This window comes from Humulus lupulus, chromosome 6 (genome assembly GCF_963169125.1).
Source record: "Humulus lupulus chromosome 6, drHumLupu1.1, whole genome shotgun sequence".
In the NCBI taxonomy this organism is placed as follows: Eukaryota; Viridiplantae; Streptophyta; class Magnoliopsida; order Rosales; family Cannabaceae; genus Humulus; species Humulus lupulus.
The window spans coordinates 143,657,389-143,671,670 of record NC_084798.1 but is presented as its reverse complement, the minus strand read 5'-3'; positions in this window follow the sequence as shown (position 1 = coordinate 143,671,670).

Genomic DNA, 14,282 nt, shown 5'->3' with positions numbered 1-14,282 from the left:
TTGTAGTTAGTGATGATGAGGACAGTGATATGTAATTTAAACAAGTGTATGTAACTTTTTATTTAATTCAATGAAAACTTTATTTATTATCATTAATTAATGATAGTATTAGATATAGGTACACACGCACCTATTGGATGCTTTGGGGATAGTCAATGTATTCATGTACTGGTACTCATTTTTTCAATATATTTGATGAAATATATTGAAAAAATGGGTAGTCGCACATGTCTGCTTACTATCTCCAAGGGATCTATTAGGTCGGAATAGGGTAGGTTGGGAAAGACAATGAGTAATAAAATGTTAATTCAATAACAAAAAACAATAGTGATGCACCTAGTGGATGCCTTGGGGATAGTCAATGTATTCATGTCCTGATACTCATTTTTTCAAGATATTTGATGAAATATCTTGAAAAAATGAGTATTAGCACATGTCTGCTTACTATCTCCAAGGGATCCACTAGGTCGGAATAGGATAGGTTGGGAAAGACAATAAGTAATAAAATGTTAATTTAATAACAAAAAACAATAGTGATGCACCTAGTGGATGCCTTGGGGATAGCCAATGTATTCATGTACTGCTCCTCATTTTTTCAAGATGTTTGAGAAACATCTTAAAAAAATGAGGAGAAGTACATGACTCCTTACTATCTCCAAGGGATCCACTATGTAGGAATAAAGTAGGTTTGGAAATACCATAATGAATAAATGTTAATTTTATAACAAAAAACAACAGACATACATAATTTGAATTAGTTAATTAATGAATATTTTAATGTAGAATGGCCGAAACAAGTAATGACACAGGTGGTGGCTCCAAGAGAGGCAGGGGAGCTTATTACGGTGCCAATATCGAGAAGGAGCTGGCCATCAAAAAAGTTAGTCATTTGAAAGTAGAGTTTGATAAAGAAACTGGAAAAGTTATTCAAAAGTACAGCAAGTGGTTCAACAATTCCATGGCTCGTTATTTGCGTAGCACCGTACCCCCAACTACACTAGCTTGGGAACAAGTAAAACCAGCTGATATCGAAGTTATTCGAAAGAGACTATCTGTAAGCATTCTTTAAACCTTTAATAACTCATTATTAAATATTTTGTCTATCTTCATAATATTTTAACAAATTCCAATTTTAATTGTGATTTTAGGAAAAATCATTTATCCAGAAGACAATCCAGTAATCAACGATGCCATGGTAAGACAAATGCAAAAACATCTGACTGATTGGCACCACACGATGAAGAAACACTGGGTAGATGTTGGAGGAGAGGTGGACAATGAGAGAGCGAAGTCAAAACCTTTTGTGTCGATTACTTCTTCTGATTGGGCAATTCTGTGTGATTTTTGGGCTTCTGATTCTCACCAGGTATGCCGTAGATTTTACATTAATTTTCAATTATAAAATTACAATTTAGATTAATGAGTACTGTTTTCTTTTTGAAGCGTATATCGAAGAAAAATAAAGAAGCTCGAGCTAAAATGACCATACCAGGAGGACATGGTTCCAAATCCATCGTTGCCCATGTTTATGATCACGTAAATTATAATAACTTATATCCTTACATTTACGAAAATATTATAAATGTCACAATGTTTAAATAATTTGCTTTTTTAGATGGACCCATCTACTGGCCAGCTTCCGAGCATGATCGACACATTCGAGCACCTCCACAAGAAGAAAGATAAGTGGATTAGTGATGCAGCGGCGACAAAACATGTAAGTTTCATAACCTTAACTAATTTATGACCATTTAACTTTAAAAAAGTTTAGTAAATAATTAATAAATATTAATTATTAATTGGTTGTTGTCAATTAGTAATTATTTATTAATTATTAATTAAATTTTTAACAATGAAATCTATATAATCTATGTGCCAATATTTTTATGATTAATGATTGTGGACTAAGATAAAAAAAGAATGTAACTAATGTTGTCCCCGTATCAGGGAGCTTGCGGGCTAAAGTAAATTTGGTCATGAAAATCCATTTCTGAATGAAAAACATGCAAATGTAGTTGATGTATATGTTTGGAGACGTAAATTCCCCATTAATGGAATTAACTGCACCTACCGTATATATCAATAATATCTTCATGATTTTCAATCAGAAATGGAGTTTCATGACCAAATTTACTTTAGCCCACTTGCTCCCTGATACGGGAAAAAAATTAATTACATTCTTTTTCAATCACTGGTCTGCAGTCATTAATGATAGGATGTTGGCAGATAGATAATAAAGTTATATTTTATATGTTGTTATATTAAAAATTTATAAGTTAGGTTTTCAAATAATGTTATATTGGAATTCGAAATACGTGCTTTTTATTGTGCAGAATGAGATGACCGAACGTCGAGCATCGCAGAGTACGGCCCCTGCATCATCTGCTGCTTCTTGTGTCGGCGATAATGTCGACGGTCATTTCCCGCCTGATATGGATATTGTCACGGATGTCCTTGGACCCCGCTCGCGTTATAAGAAAGGGTTTGGGGGGTTGCCTAGGTTGAAGGCAATTGGCGCAAAGAGGGCAGCATCTTCGTCAACTTCTCAAATGTCCAGGCAATTGCCACCTGAAGTGGACACCATTTTGTAGCAAAATCAGGACATTATGCTAGAAAATCAGAACCTAAAGAAGCATACGACTAAACTTGAGAGTCGTCAACGGCGTCAAGATCTCCTGCTCAGTGCTTTGTTGAAGCAGGTTGGTGAATTGGCTCCTGGTTTTACTGTTGACTTACCAGACCAGGATTCGGACGAGGACGATGATGCTGACGGGGGCGGGAATGATGAGACGGGCAGTACTCATTTGTAGAACTTTTTTTCTATTTATTTAAAATTAATTTATGAAACATTTATTTTACTAAATTACTTTTATATTTTCATGTTTGGTGGAGACAATAAATATTAATAGTTGTAATTTTTTATTTATTTATTTATAAAATTTTAATTTTAATTTTATTTCTAATTAAATAATATTACTAAAAAATTAAATAATTATTAATATATTAAAATTGAAAATTATTAATTAATATTAATATATTGAAAATAATATTAGTAATTGAATCAAAATTATTATTTTAAAAATACTTTTACCGGCGCAAAATTACGTCGGCAAAAAGTTTCAATCTTAACTTCATATATACACCTTTACCGGCGCAAAAATGCGCTACTAAAAAAGTAAACTATTGCCGGCGCATTATTGCGCCGCTAAAAGTGTTTTCCACAATATCGTCACAGATTTTTTTACCGGCGTATCCATATTTTTACTGGCATATTTTTTCGTCGCCAAAAAAGGCCATTGCCAGCGCATTATATTTGCGTCGGAAAAAGTGAAATTAGCGATGGAGATACGACGCGATTCTTTGTCGGCGCAAAATTGCGTCGTCAAAAACTCCATGGGTTTTACCGGCGCAAAAGTCCCCTTTTTTGTAGTGGAGGAGGTTTTAGGTGGTGGGAGTCATGAGCTGCGAGTCGAATGAGCTTTTCAGGTGGGGTCGAGTTTTTCAGGCAGAGGAGCTTTTGAAGCGTGTTCGTAGAAGGGATGGCAAGAGGAGCTTACATATATTATTTGTTACAAATCTAATTTTTTTTCTTCTTCTTGTTCTACATTTGACCCTTGGGGTTGTGAGTTGTGGGTTAATGGGATAATGAGATGTGATGTTCTTTGTGAAATATATTTTATTCAATTTTTTATTTTGGACTACTGTTAGTGTCTTTGAATATTGTTATGATTGTTTGTATTTGTATTCATTTACATATGAGTAATTCTAAATATTTATGTGATTGGCATTGAATTATATGATAATATATCCGTTCAGATTATTGAGATGGTTCTTTCATGTTCTTTGTTATAACCATGTTCTTCACGTTCTTCGTTATAGTCCTGTTCTTCAGGTTCTAAATACTCATATTAAACAAATAATCCAAAGAGTTTAATTTTAATAAACACAAAAACATAAATTTTGATATTAAAGTTCACCAAAAAATTGAGTAGTTTTAAATTTGATTAAATGTTTTATTTTTATCTATAAAATTATTTAATTTGATATTAATTAAAGTATTAAATTATATTTATTATTTTATTCTAATTTTTTAAGATTTTAAAAATTGAGATGGATATTTTAAAAAAAATTTAAAATAACAAACATAAAGAAAAACAATTAATTGATTAAAAGGAGGGCCGTCAAGTCTTATTTGGAAAATAAAAGTTGACCAAGTTCGAAAAGAGGGTACAATTACGTAAGGTTTGCCATTTAAGAGTATTGAATATCATTAATTATTAAGTTCGTATTTCGATACAACAAAATACCAAACACTCACATTTAGCATATTCTTCAATAATTTTAGCACACTAAAGTACAAAAACTAGCTAGTTATGGAGGAGGTATATATTAATATCACTACTATTTAATGTTCACGTGTTTTTTGCACACTAATATATTTATTAATTAAATATAAAGTTGTGTCACGTCTTTTTATTATTTGTTTTCCTTTTACCCCACTTAACCTTTTAGCATAATTAAAGCAACCATCACAGAGAAATAGAGGAATATTCTCCATTCATGATAAGTACGGGACACTTGTTTAACTAATCACTACAGCCACTAGCTATAGTCATTTTCGTCTTCAATGGTTTAAATATTGTATTATATAGTTAAATAAATATATATAGTAGCTTCTAGAGTGCACCCAAAACACAAACATATTGGTACACTTCTTAAATATTTTCAGCTTCAAATTTTATATGTCAGAATATATTATAGTTATTAGGATATTTTATAAATTTTTGAGAAATTTTAAATAATTTATAGTGTCACAAATAAAATACAAATATCAAGTTTTATACATGTATAAAAAAAATAAAGACATATACAACAGAGTATTTAAACTATATTTTCAATATTGTAATTTTTTCAGAATTTATCAAAATTTGCAAGATTTTTTAAATAATTACAATATATATCGTCATATAAAAAAATTGAGATTATAATATTTCACATCCCAAAAATACTAAGGGTGCACCAATACACCTTTTTTTGAAGGATGCACTCTAAAATTTACCTATATTTTTTATATAGATATATACATTTAGGGAAAATTTTGAGTGCACCCCCCAAAGAGAGGCACATTGGTGCACCCGACCATTTCCACTTTTTAGCTCGGAAAGTATTTTGGTACAATTTTTTTATGGCAGTGTATATTATAGTTATTTAGAGCATCCTGTAAATTTTTCAAGAAATTCTGAATAATTTTAATGTCGAAAAGCAAAGTTCAAATAGCTTGTTGCACTCATGACTGTTTTTTTTATGCGCGTGGAAAGTAACTTATTTGAACATTATTTTCGACAATGTAAATTATTTGAACTTTTTTTGAAAATTTACAGAATGCTTTATATAACTATAATATATACGACTATACAAAATTTTTACTCTAAAAATACTTCCCGAACCAAAAACTGAAGAGGGGTGTACAGATATACTCTTTTTTTAGATTACATTGGAGAACTCCACATAAATTTATATATACATATAAGATTTTGATCGAGAACGATGGTTTTGATAGTTAGATTATTATTGACCGTATAACAATTGTCTAATAAGATGGTGTCTACAATTAACCGAAAGCAAACAAAGTAATGTGGTTAATAATATTGGATACATATAAGATTTTTTTTTGGCTTCTCTTTAAAAGTTGGATATAATGAGAGTTGTTGCTTTGAAAAATTAAAATATTTGTCTTTGGCAGAAATCTGATTCTACTAATTATGTTGTCAATCTCCTTTATTCTCGTTCTAGTACAGTCATTTTTTATGTTAATCATTGCTTAAATTGTCTCAAAGGTCTTTGAGAATTTTACTTAGTGGATCTTTTGCCCTGATTTGTTATCTTCTTTTGTCTTATCTAAAGATGTTTATAGTTCTTAGGTCTTTAGAATTAAATAATTTTATTTTTTATAAATAAAAAAATATTTTTAGTTATTTTTTATTTGAGAAAATATTTTTTTTAAGTTTTAATTTCTTACTAATAATAAAAAATTATAACAAAAAAATCTGAAAAGCAATACTAAAAAAAAAGTCATTTGTGACATTTCCCAAATATCACAATTGATTTTTTGCATCAGTTTTAAAACTGACGTGATATTCCATGATACAAACATACTTAGCATTTACGTCAGTGGAAAACTGTCACAAACGAAGCATTTGTTGCAGTCTTCCACTGACGTCAGTACCTTAAATTTAAAAGATTAATTCACTACTACAAAATTTTCTTATCAAATTTTATATTAGGTACATTAAAAATAAAATTTTGGAAATACTTTTAAGGTCTCTTTTTATAAATGAATGATATATATAATAAAAAAAATATATGTCAACTCTCTCGTCACTTTAACAACCACTACTAAAAAAAATAGCTATTTGCAATAAATTTTCACATTATATCTCTACTAATTTTTAATTCTAAATTCTACTAAATTCAATATCATAATTCAGTAATTCTTTAAATTAATATTGTTAAAGTTAAATAACTTATATTCAACAAAAATTTCTTCAAACTTGATCGCTAAAAAATTCGTCAATAATAAACCTAAACAAAGTTATATTTAACAACTAACAATTAAAATATTACAAATATTATTCTCTTATTTAGTTTGTTAGAATTTGTTTTATTTCAACTAATTTTTGTTTAATAGTTAGATTAGGAATCCTATGTCGATGGACTGATAAATAAGTCTAACCTGTTGTACTCTCATATACGATTCATTTTTCACTTCTAATAATAATCACAAAATCAATTTTCTTCCGCAATATGGTACCAGAGTGGGAAAATTAGGTTTTCCCTTTCGATCCTTCAATCCTCAAATTCATTCCTTTATCCTTCGCTTTCTTCTTCTTTGGTGAATAGTGATCATCTTTCTTCGATTCTGGCGATCTGCGTTCAGACCCGCTATGTCTTCCTCTCCAATCACCGGTGATACAACACCTCCTTCATCTTCACCTACGACGTCTCAAAATACGGTGACGATGAACCCACCTCCTTTGTCCACAACTTCACGAACTATGCTTGAAGATCAATCAGACCCATATTATCTCCCCCATGATGATAACCCAGGAAATTTCATGGTTTCTTAGCCCCTTATTGGTCAAGACTACGACGCTTCACGGAGTCGGGCTATGAAGCTTTCCATCTCGCTGAAAAAAAAAATTGTGTTTTCTTGATGGCAAAATTCTTACGTCGTTTCCTTCTGATTCAATGTTATATAATGATTGGATTAGTAACAATAACATTGCCCTTTCTTGGGTTTTAAACTCTTTTCCTAAAGAAATTTATGCTAGTATTCTATATGATGAATTTGTTGCAGAAATTTGGAATGACCCCAAGGTTCGATTTCAAAAAAGAAATGAGCCTCACATCTTCAATCTCAGGCACCATTTGATGAACCTTAAGTAAGATCTTCATTCTGTCAGTATCTACAAACCCGTCTAGAAACACTATGGGAAGAACTCTCCAATTACAGACCTTCTTGCACTTGCAAAAAATGTACCTGTGGATAAGTCAAGGCACTTCAAGATCACCATCACATGGAGTATATTATGACTTTTCTCATGGGGCTCAAGGATTCTTACATTCAAGTAAGGGGAAATATATTACTCATGGACCCCTTACCTTCTTTAAGTAGGGTTTTCAATCTAGTGACTCAAGAGGAAAATCATCGTGCTAGTAGGCCTCTCCTGCAATAGATTATACTCCATCCACTGATTTTGCTCTTACATGAGAAAAATCCACATCACAAAAGACTGATACTACCACATCTCCCCCATTTCCCCACGCAAGAGAAAACCTCTATGTACTCATTGTAACGTTCTTGGGCATACCATCAAGAGATATTACAAGCTTCATGGTTATCCTTCTGGCTACAACAAATCCAAGAATCCTACAAGTGTTGTTGCCAATCAAATTCATGTTGGGAATATATGGATTTACACTTTCTAAATCAACAATTAATAGTAGGAATAGTTCAATAATAGAAACCCTAGATTCTAATCAAGAACCTTATTCAAAGTATGAGTGCAAATCTTAATAATCAAAGAACCATGTTCATGGTATGAATGACAATCTTGAAAGTAAGAAACTAAGTGATTAAATGATTATAAGATGAACTTAGAAATATTTAATCATCAATACTTAACAAGGTAAATGCAATAGAATGACAAAATACAAAATTAGGTTAGAGAGATACAACCTTTCACACTACAAGAAAAAATGCTTCTAATAACACCGAAAATGTGTTATCAAAACATACCATAACACTTTTTGATGTGTTAAGACCGACTATGTTATCGTAGGTCAGGGTACTTTACATAACACTTTATCATTGTTATACAAATGTGTTATTATACTGTCAACGATAACACACTTTTTGTGTTATTTTACTATATAGATAAGTGTTTAATTATGTTATTTATAGTCGATTATATAACACATTTCAATACTTATAAATTTTTGTTATACTACACTTTAGTATAACACATTTTTTGTGTTATACTACACTTTAGTATAAATTTTTTTTTGTGTTATACTACACTTTAGTATAACACATTATTTGTGTTATATAATGAAGTTTGCATACACAATTCTTTGCATAAAAAGTGTTATTGTAATAGATATTATAACACAATTTTCGTATTATTTTAATATTTAGATAAGTTTAAATTCTCATTATATATTTTATTTATATAACACTAATTTATTCTATTATATTTTAATTTTTTTTTATATAATTAAAATTAGCTTTCTAATATATACTAGCATCATCAAATAAACTTGATTTTCAAATAACAAAAAGTAAGAACATTCAACATTGTTTAACAATCCAAAAATTAGTTTATGAAATTCCATTTTTAGTAATTACCAAATTAATTAAACCATGAATTAATTAAAATGCGGAATGGTAATTAACTGTTTACACAGATAGCAGTTCTGTCGGGACAGAATCCGAACTTGTCACGACAGAAACTGAACACAATAAATAGACAGTGCAAAAATAAAAAACACACCGAATTTTTACAAGGTTCAAAAACCCTTCGGATAACCTACTCCTTGGGGCCACGCCCAGAGAATAAACCAATTAGTAAAGAAACAATGTGTACAAAAGCATTGACTTAAACAATGTAAGACTCCCTCTTAAACTATTGCCGCAATCTTGTTGTACTATTCTCTACGGATCTGATTTGATGAAACACTGATTCTTGTGAACTCCCTTCAAAGAATAGCGAGTGCACACTTCCTCCCGAAGTGAGACTTAGATAGAATCCTCTCCCGAAGATCCTTATGAACACGTTCACAATAGACACTATCTGTTTACAATGGACTAGATAGATATCCACAAGTACACTCAACACTCTCACAAAGATTAAGGTGAACAAACTTAATCTCTACAAATAAAGACACTCTTCAAAATAACATAATGTTTACAAATATTGAAAATGGAAGAGGTGAAAAATCCAAAGGCCTTGGCAAGATATTTATAGGCAAGGAAATCATCCAATGCCATCATTTTCTGGTATCTTTGAAATCAATTTGCGAGTTCCTTTGATTTAGGAAATCAGCCAGCCAGATGCATTCTGTGTCGACAGAAAAGGAAACTGATGAGTCAGCAACGTAGTCAGTCTCATCTGGCAGAACGAACATGGTCATTTCTTTTGACCATGTTCATTTTCGACACCAACTTAATTCCAGAATAGACATAATCCCACATAATCCCTGAAAATAATCTTCAAGATATTTGCACAATATATTTTTACCAAAAATTGATTAAAATGCGGAATGGTAATTAACTATTTACACAGATAGCAGTTCTGTCGGGACAGAATCCAAACTTGTCACGATAGAAACTGAACACAATAAATAGACAGTGCAAAAATAAAGAACACACCAAATTTTTACATGGTTCAGAAACCCTTTCGGATAACCTACTCCTTGGGGCCACGCCCAGAGAATAAACCAATTAGTAAAGAAACAATGTGTACAAAAGCATTGACTTAAACAATGTAAGACTCCCTCTTAAACTATTGCTGCAATCTTGTTGTACTCTTCTCTACGAATCTGATTTGATGAAACGCTGATTCTCTTGAACTCCCTTCAAAGAATAGCGAGTGCACACTTCCTCCCGAAGTGAGACTTAGATAGAATCCTCTCCCGAAGATCCTTATGAACACGTTCACAATAGACACTATCTGTTTACAATGGACTAGATAGATATCCACAAGTACACTCAGCACTCTCACAAAGATTAAGGTGAACAAACTTAATCTCTACAAATAAAGACACTCTTCAAAATAACATAATGTTTACAAATATTGAAAATGGAGGAGGTGAAAAATCCAAAGGCCTTGGCAAGATATTTTTAGGCAGGGAAATCGTCCAAGGCCATCATTTTCTGGTATCTTTGAAATCAATTTGTGAATTCCTTTGATTTAGGAAATCAGCCAGCCAGATGCGTTCTGTGTCGACAGAAAAGGAACTGATGAGTCAGCAACGTAGTCAGCCTCATCTGGCAGAACGAACATGGTCATTTCTTTTGACCATGTTCATTTTCGACACCAACTTAATTCCAGAATAGACATAATCCCACATAATCCCTGAAAATAATCTTCAAGATATTTGCACAATATATTTTTACCAAAAATTGATTATTTGTGATAAATAAGGCAACAAATATTTTCACACTTAAAGATATTTTCACATTACAAAATCAGCTGAAAATATTGATAATTAATCCAAAAATCAATATGGAGATATGCTACTAATTTTCTTTAAACATTTAATATATTTTGTCTAAATTAAAGTTTAGCCAAAAAAGGATTTTACAGTTTAAAACATTCAACACTGTCATCAACAACAAAATGTTTTTTAAGTATTCAAGGTGTCTTAAATATTCAACATAGTTAAAAGTTACTACTTGCAACACAAAGAAATAAACAAAGTTACTACTTTCAAGGAGTCTTAAGTATCCTTTTCTTCTTCGCTTGTCACATCTGCAAAATAAACAAAGAAATATTTTATTGTTATTATCTAGCATCACAAATTACTTCAAGAAAAATGCTATGGAAATTATATCCAAGAAAGGACACCACATACAAAATAATGAATTCACAACTACACCAAAGCAAACAAAGAAACCAAACACTAAATTATAAGACATTGGTTATTTTTTTAGTATGAAAATGTACCTCTTGGAATAACTTTCTTAGAAGGCCATGCAACTGTGGAACCAACTGCTTCTTGTATTGTAAGCATCACATGATTAGGACGAAATAAGTAAGATTCTGGTACAATATCAACATCAACCCATACTCTCATAAAGTCTGGTCCAAGAGGCTTTCCATGTACAGTTATCTTTGGATCACTAGAATCCCAACGACCTTCAGCAACAATTACATCTGCCCAGTCAAGCAAGTAGCAAACATTCTTCCCTTCTGTAAAGTTATGTATTTTTTCTAGTGCAATACTCTACCAAATTTATTTTAAAGACAATATATTAGTTTCTGTATTTGTTCTTCTAAAAATGAAAATTTAAAACAATAACAACTTTTATAATTTACCTTAGGGGACTGAATATTGTTTGACTGCGGTACATTGCGAGACTATCCTTCGCTTGGTGTCACTTTACCACCAACCTAAATATAAAGCCAAGATAAGTTTCATTGGAAGAAAAGAAAACTAAGGTTTATAAGTGCAAGATAGAAATACCACCAAGTCTTCTTTAAATAGATTCATCATTTCAGTCATTTTGAGCTTCAAATTATGTTGCTCTTCTTCTAACTTGGAGATCTTGCTATTACACATATTAACAACATTTAGCTTTGACCTTGTTACGCCTCTTCCGTGTCCGATTAAAAGACCAGATTTTGGGTTACCAAACAATTTTGACCTTGCTATGCTTCAACCAAACAACATTTGAGTGCTCGCCACAAACAGGACAACCATACTTCCCTTTAGTCGCACATCCAGCTAAGTTTCCATAAGCTGGAAAATCATTTATGGTCCATAGAAACATGGCCTGTAAATTAAAAAACTTCTTTGTAGAAATATCATATGTATAAACACCATTCCATAATTCAAGTAACTCATCTATTAAGGGCTCTAAGTAAACATCTATGTCATTCCCGGGTTGTTTAGGTCCAGGAATCAACATAGATAGAAAGGTAAATTCATCCTTCATGCACAACGCAGGTGACAGATTATATACAACGAGCATTATAGGCCAACAACTATACATAGAACTCATATTTTTGTAAGGATTGATCCCATCAGCAGCAAGTCCTAATCGAAGGTTGTTAGGTTCAAGTTGAAAATCTGGCCATCTCTCATAAACTACATCCCAAGCCTCTGAATCTACCGGGTGCCGCATTTTCCCGTCTGTTCTTTTATTGGTTCTTTTACCGGGTGCCGCATTTTAAGCTTAAAGCCGTCTCTTCTTTTCTAAACATCCTTTGAAACCTTGGTATAATAGGAAAATATCTCAACAATTTTGCAGGCTGCCCTTGTAGAATCTCTTTTGTCTGTTCATTTTGCTTCCATCTTGGATATTGACAAGTGGGACATACTTGGGCATCAGCATTCTCTTTTGTATACAAACAAAAATCGTTGACACAAGCATGGATATGCTTATAGCTCAGATCAAACATCTTTAGAAACTTTTTAACTGCATACATTGATGTCAGTAGGAGATTATCTTTCGGCAACATTTCTTTGATCATCTCCAACATCTCACTAAAGCCAACATCTGAGATTCCATGCTTTGTTTTTAGATTATACAGCCCAACGATAGACGAAATTGTTGTATACTTTGAAAAACCTTCATACAATGGAGATTCAACATCTGCTAATAGACTCTGAAAATCAGCATCATTGTTATCGTCACCAAAATCATTGGCGTTACTTGAAAATACTCCCGCTGCCCGAAATAAATCATATTCAAAACTTGTGTTTGTCGTCCTGCTTTGGACTGGATCTTCCCCATGATGAAACCATGTTTTGTAAGATTGGTCCATGCCCCACAAAACTAAGTGTTCGACAACTTCATCTGAAAGTTGATGTCTTAGATTATGACATTTGTTGCATGGACAAAGAATCTTGACTGGAAATCCAAGATTCGTCATGGCTGTCTTAACAAACTCCTTAGCTTTTTGCTCATATTCCACAGTTGCTCTACAATTTTAGAGCATACGTCAATAATCAAGCACTAACACTTAAACTTATACCCAAAATAAACTATACGATTTTGGTTACTAACCTGTTAAGATGGATTCAACTTTTATCCATCTCCAATGAATTTGAATTTGATGTTGTTCTCTTAATAAAATCTTGTTTTTTGTCTGGGTTTAACAACTGTTAGACAAGACAATCACATTATTTGCAGTTGTAATTTCAGGGTCATGACAAGGTCATTAACACACATGCTTTTAAAAGAAAACATGCCTTGGTTGAATTTCAGGTCATCTTAAAAGAGAATTTCAGGTCATACCAGTTAAAAAGATCCTTTTCTTCAGTTAAATATCCTATTTTTGCTATTTATCCTATGAATGATTAAAAATGGAAGAATTCCTTTATTTTTGCTGAGTTTAAGAAATTTTTAATATTTTTTCATTTCATTTCCTTTGATAGACATTGCAATAGGTAGTAGGATCATCAGAGTTTAAGGGGGTCTTCTTAGTATCTTTTGAAAATAGCAAGCAGCTTATGTTTTAGATCATCTGTATTGTTTTGGGGTTAGTTGCACAAGAAGAAGAAGAAAAGAAAGGTCATTAAGTCAATGTTTTTTAATAGAGAAGTTGACCATATTGTTATTTTCGACCTCAATTGTTTTGTGGGTTGTAAATATATCAATGAAAAGGCCTAGTGGGCACTGGCCCTTTTGATTTGATTAAGAAAAAAAAGGGATATTATGTCTAGTGGGCAGCAGACTCTACATCATGTGCTCTTAAGAACTTGTTCCTTGAGAGTATAATATGATTAATTCAGTATTTTAAACCTGTAAAAACAATTGGTTATATGATCCAAATGGTGGTAACCAACCAGAATGAATCCTGCTCTAAGTCTTAGTTCTGTATTCAGTTAATGCTCTCCTTCAGCTGCACTAAAGAATTAGAGAATGATTCATTTTGAGATCAATATTAAAGATAATAAATAGTAAAATATTGTGTACAATTTCTGAATGTGTAAATTACTTTTGTTTTTGTGGCTTGAACAGCTTGTTTGCATTTTATTATGGAGATTTCTGT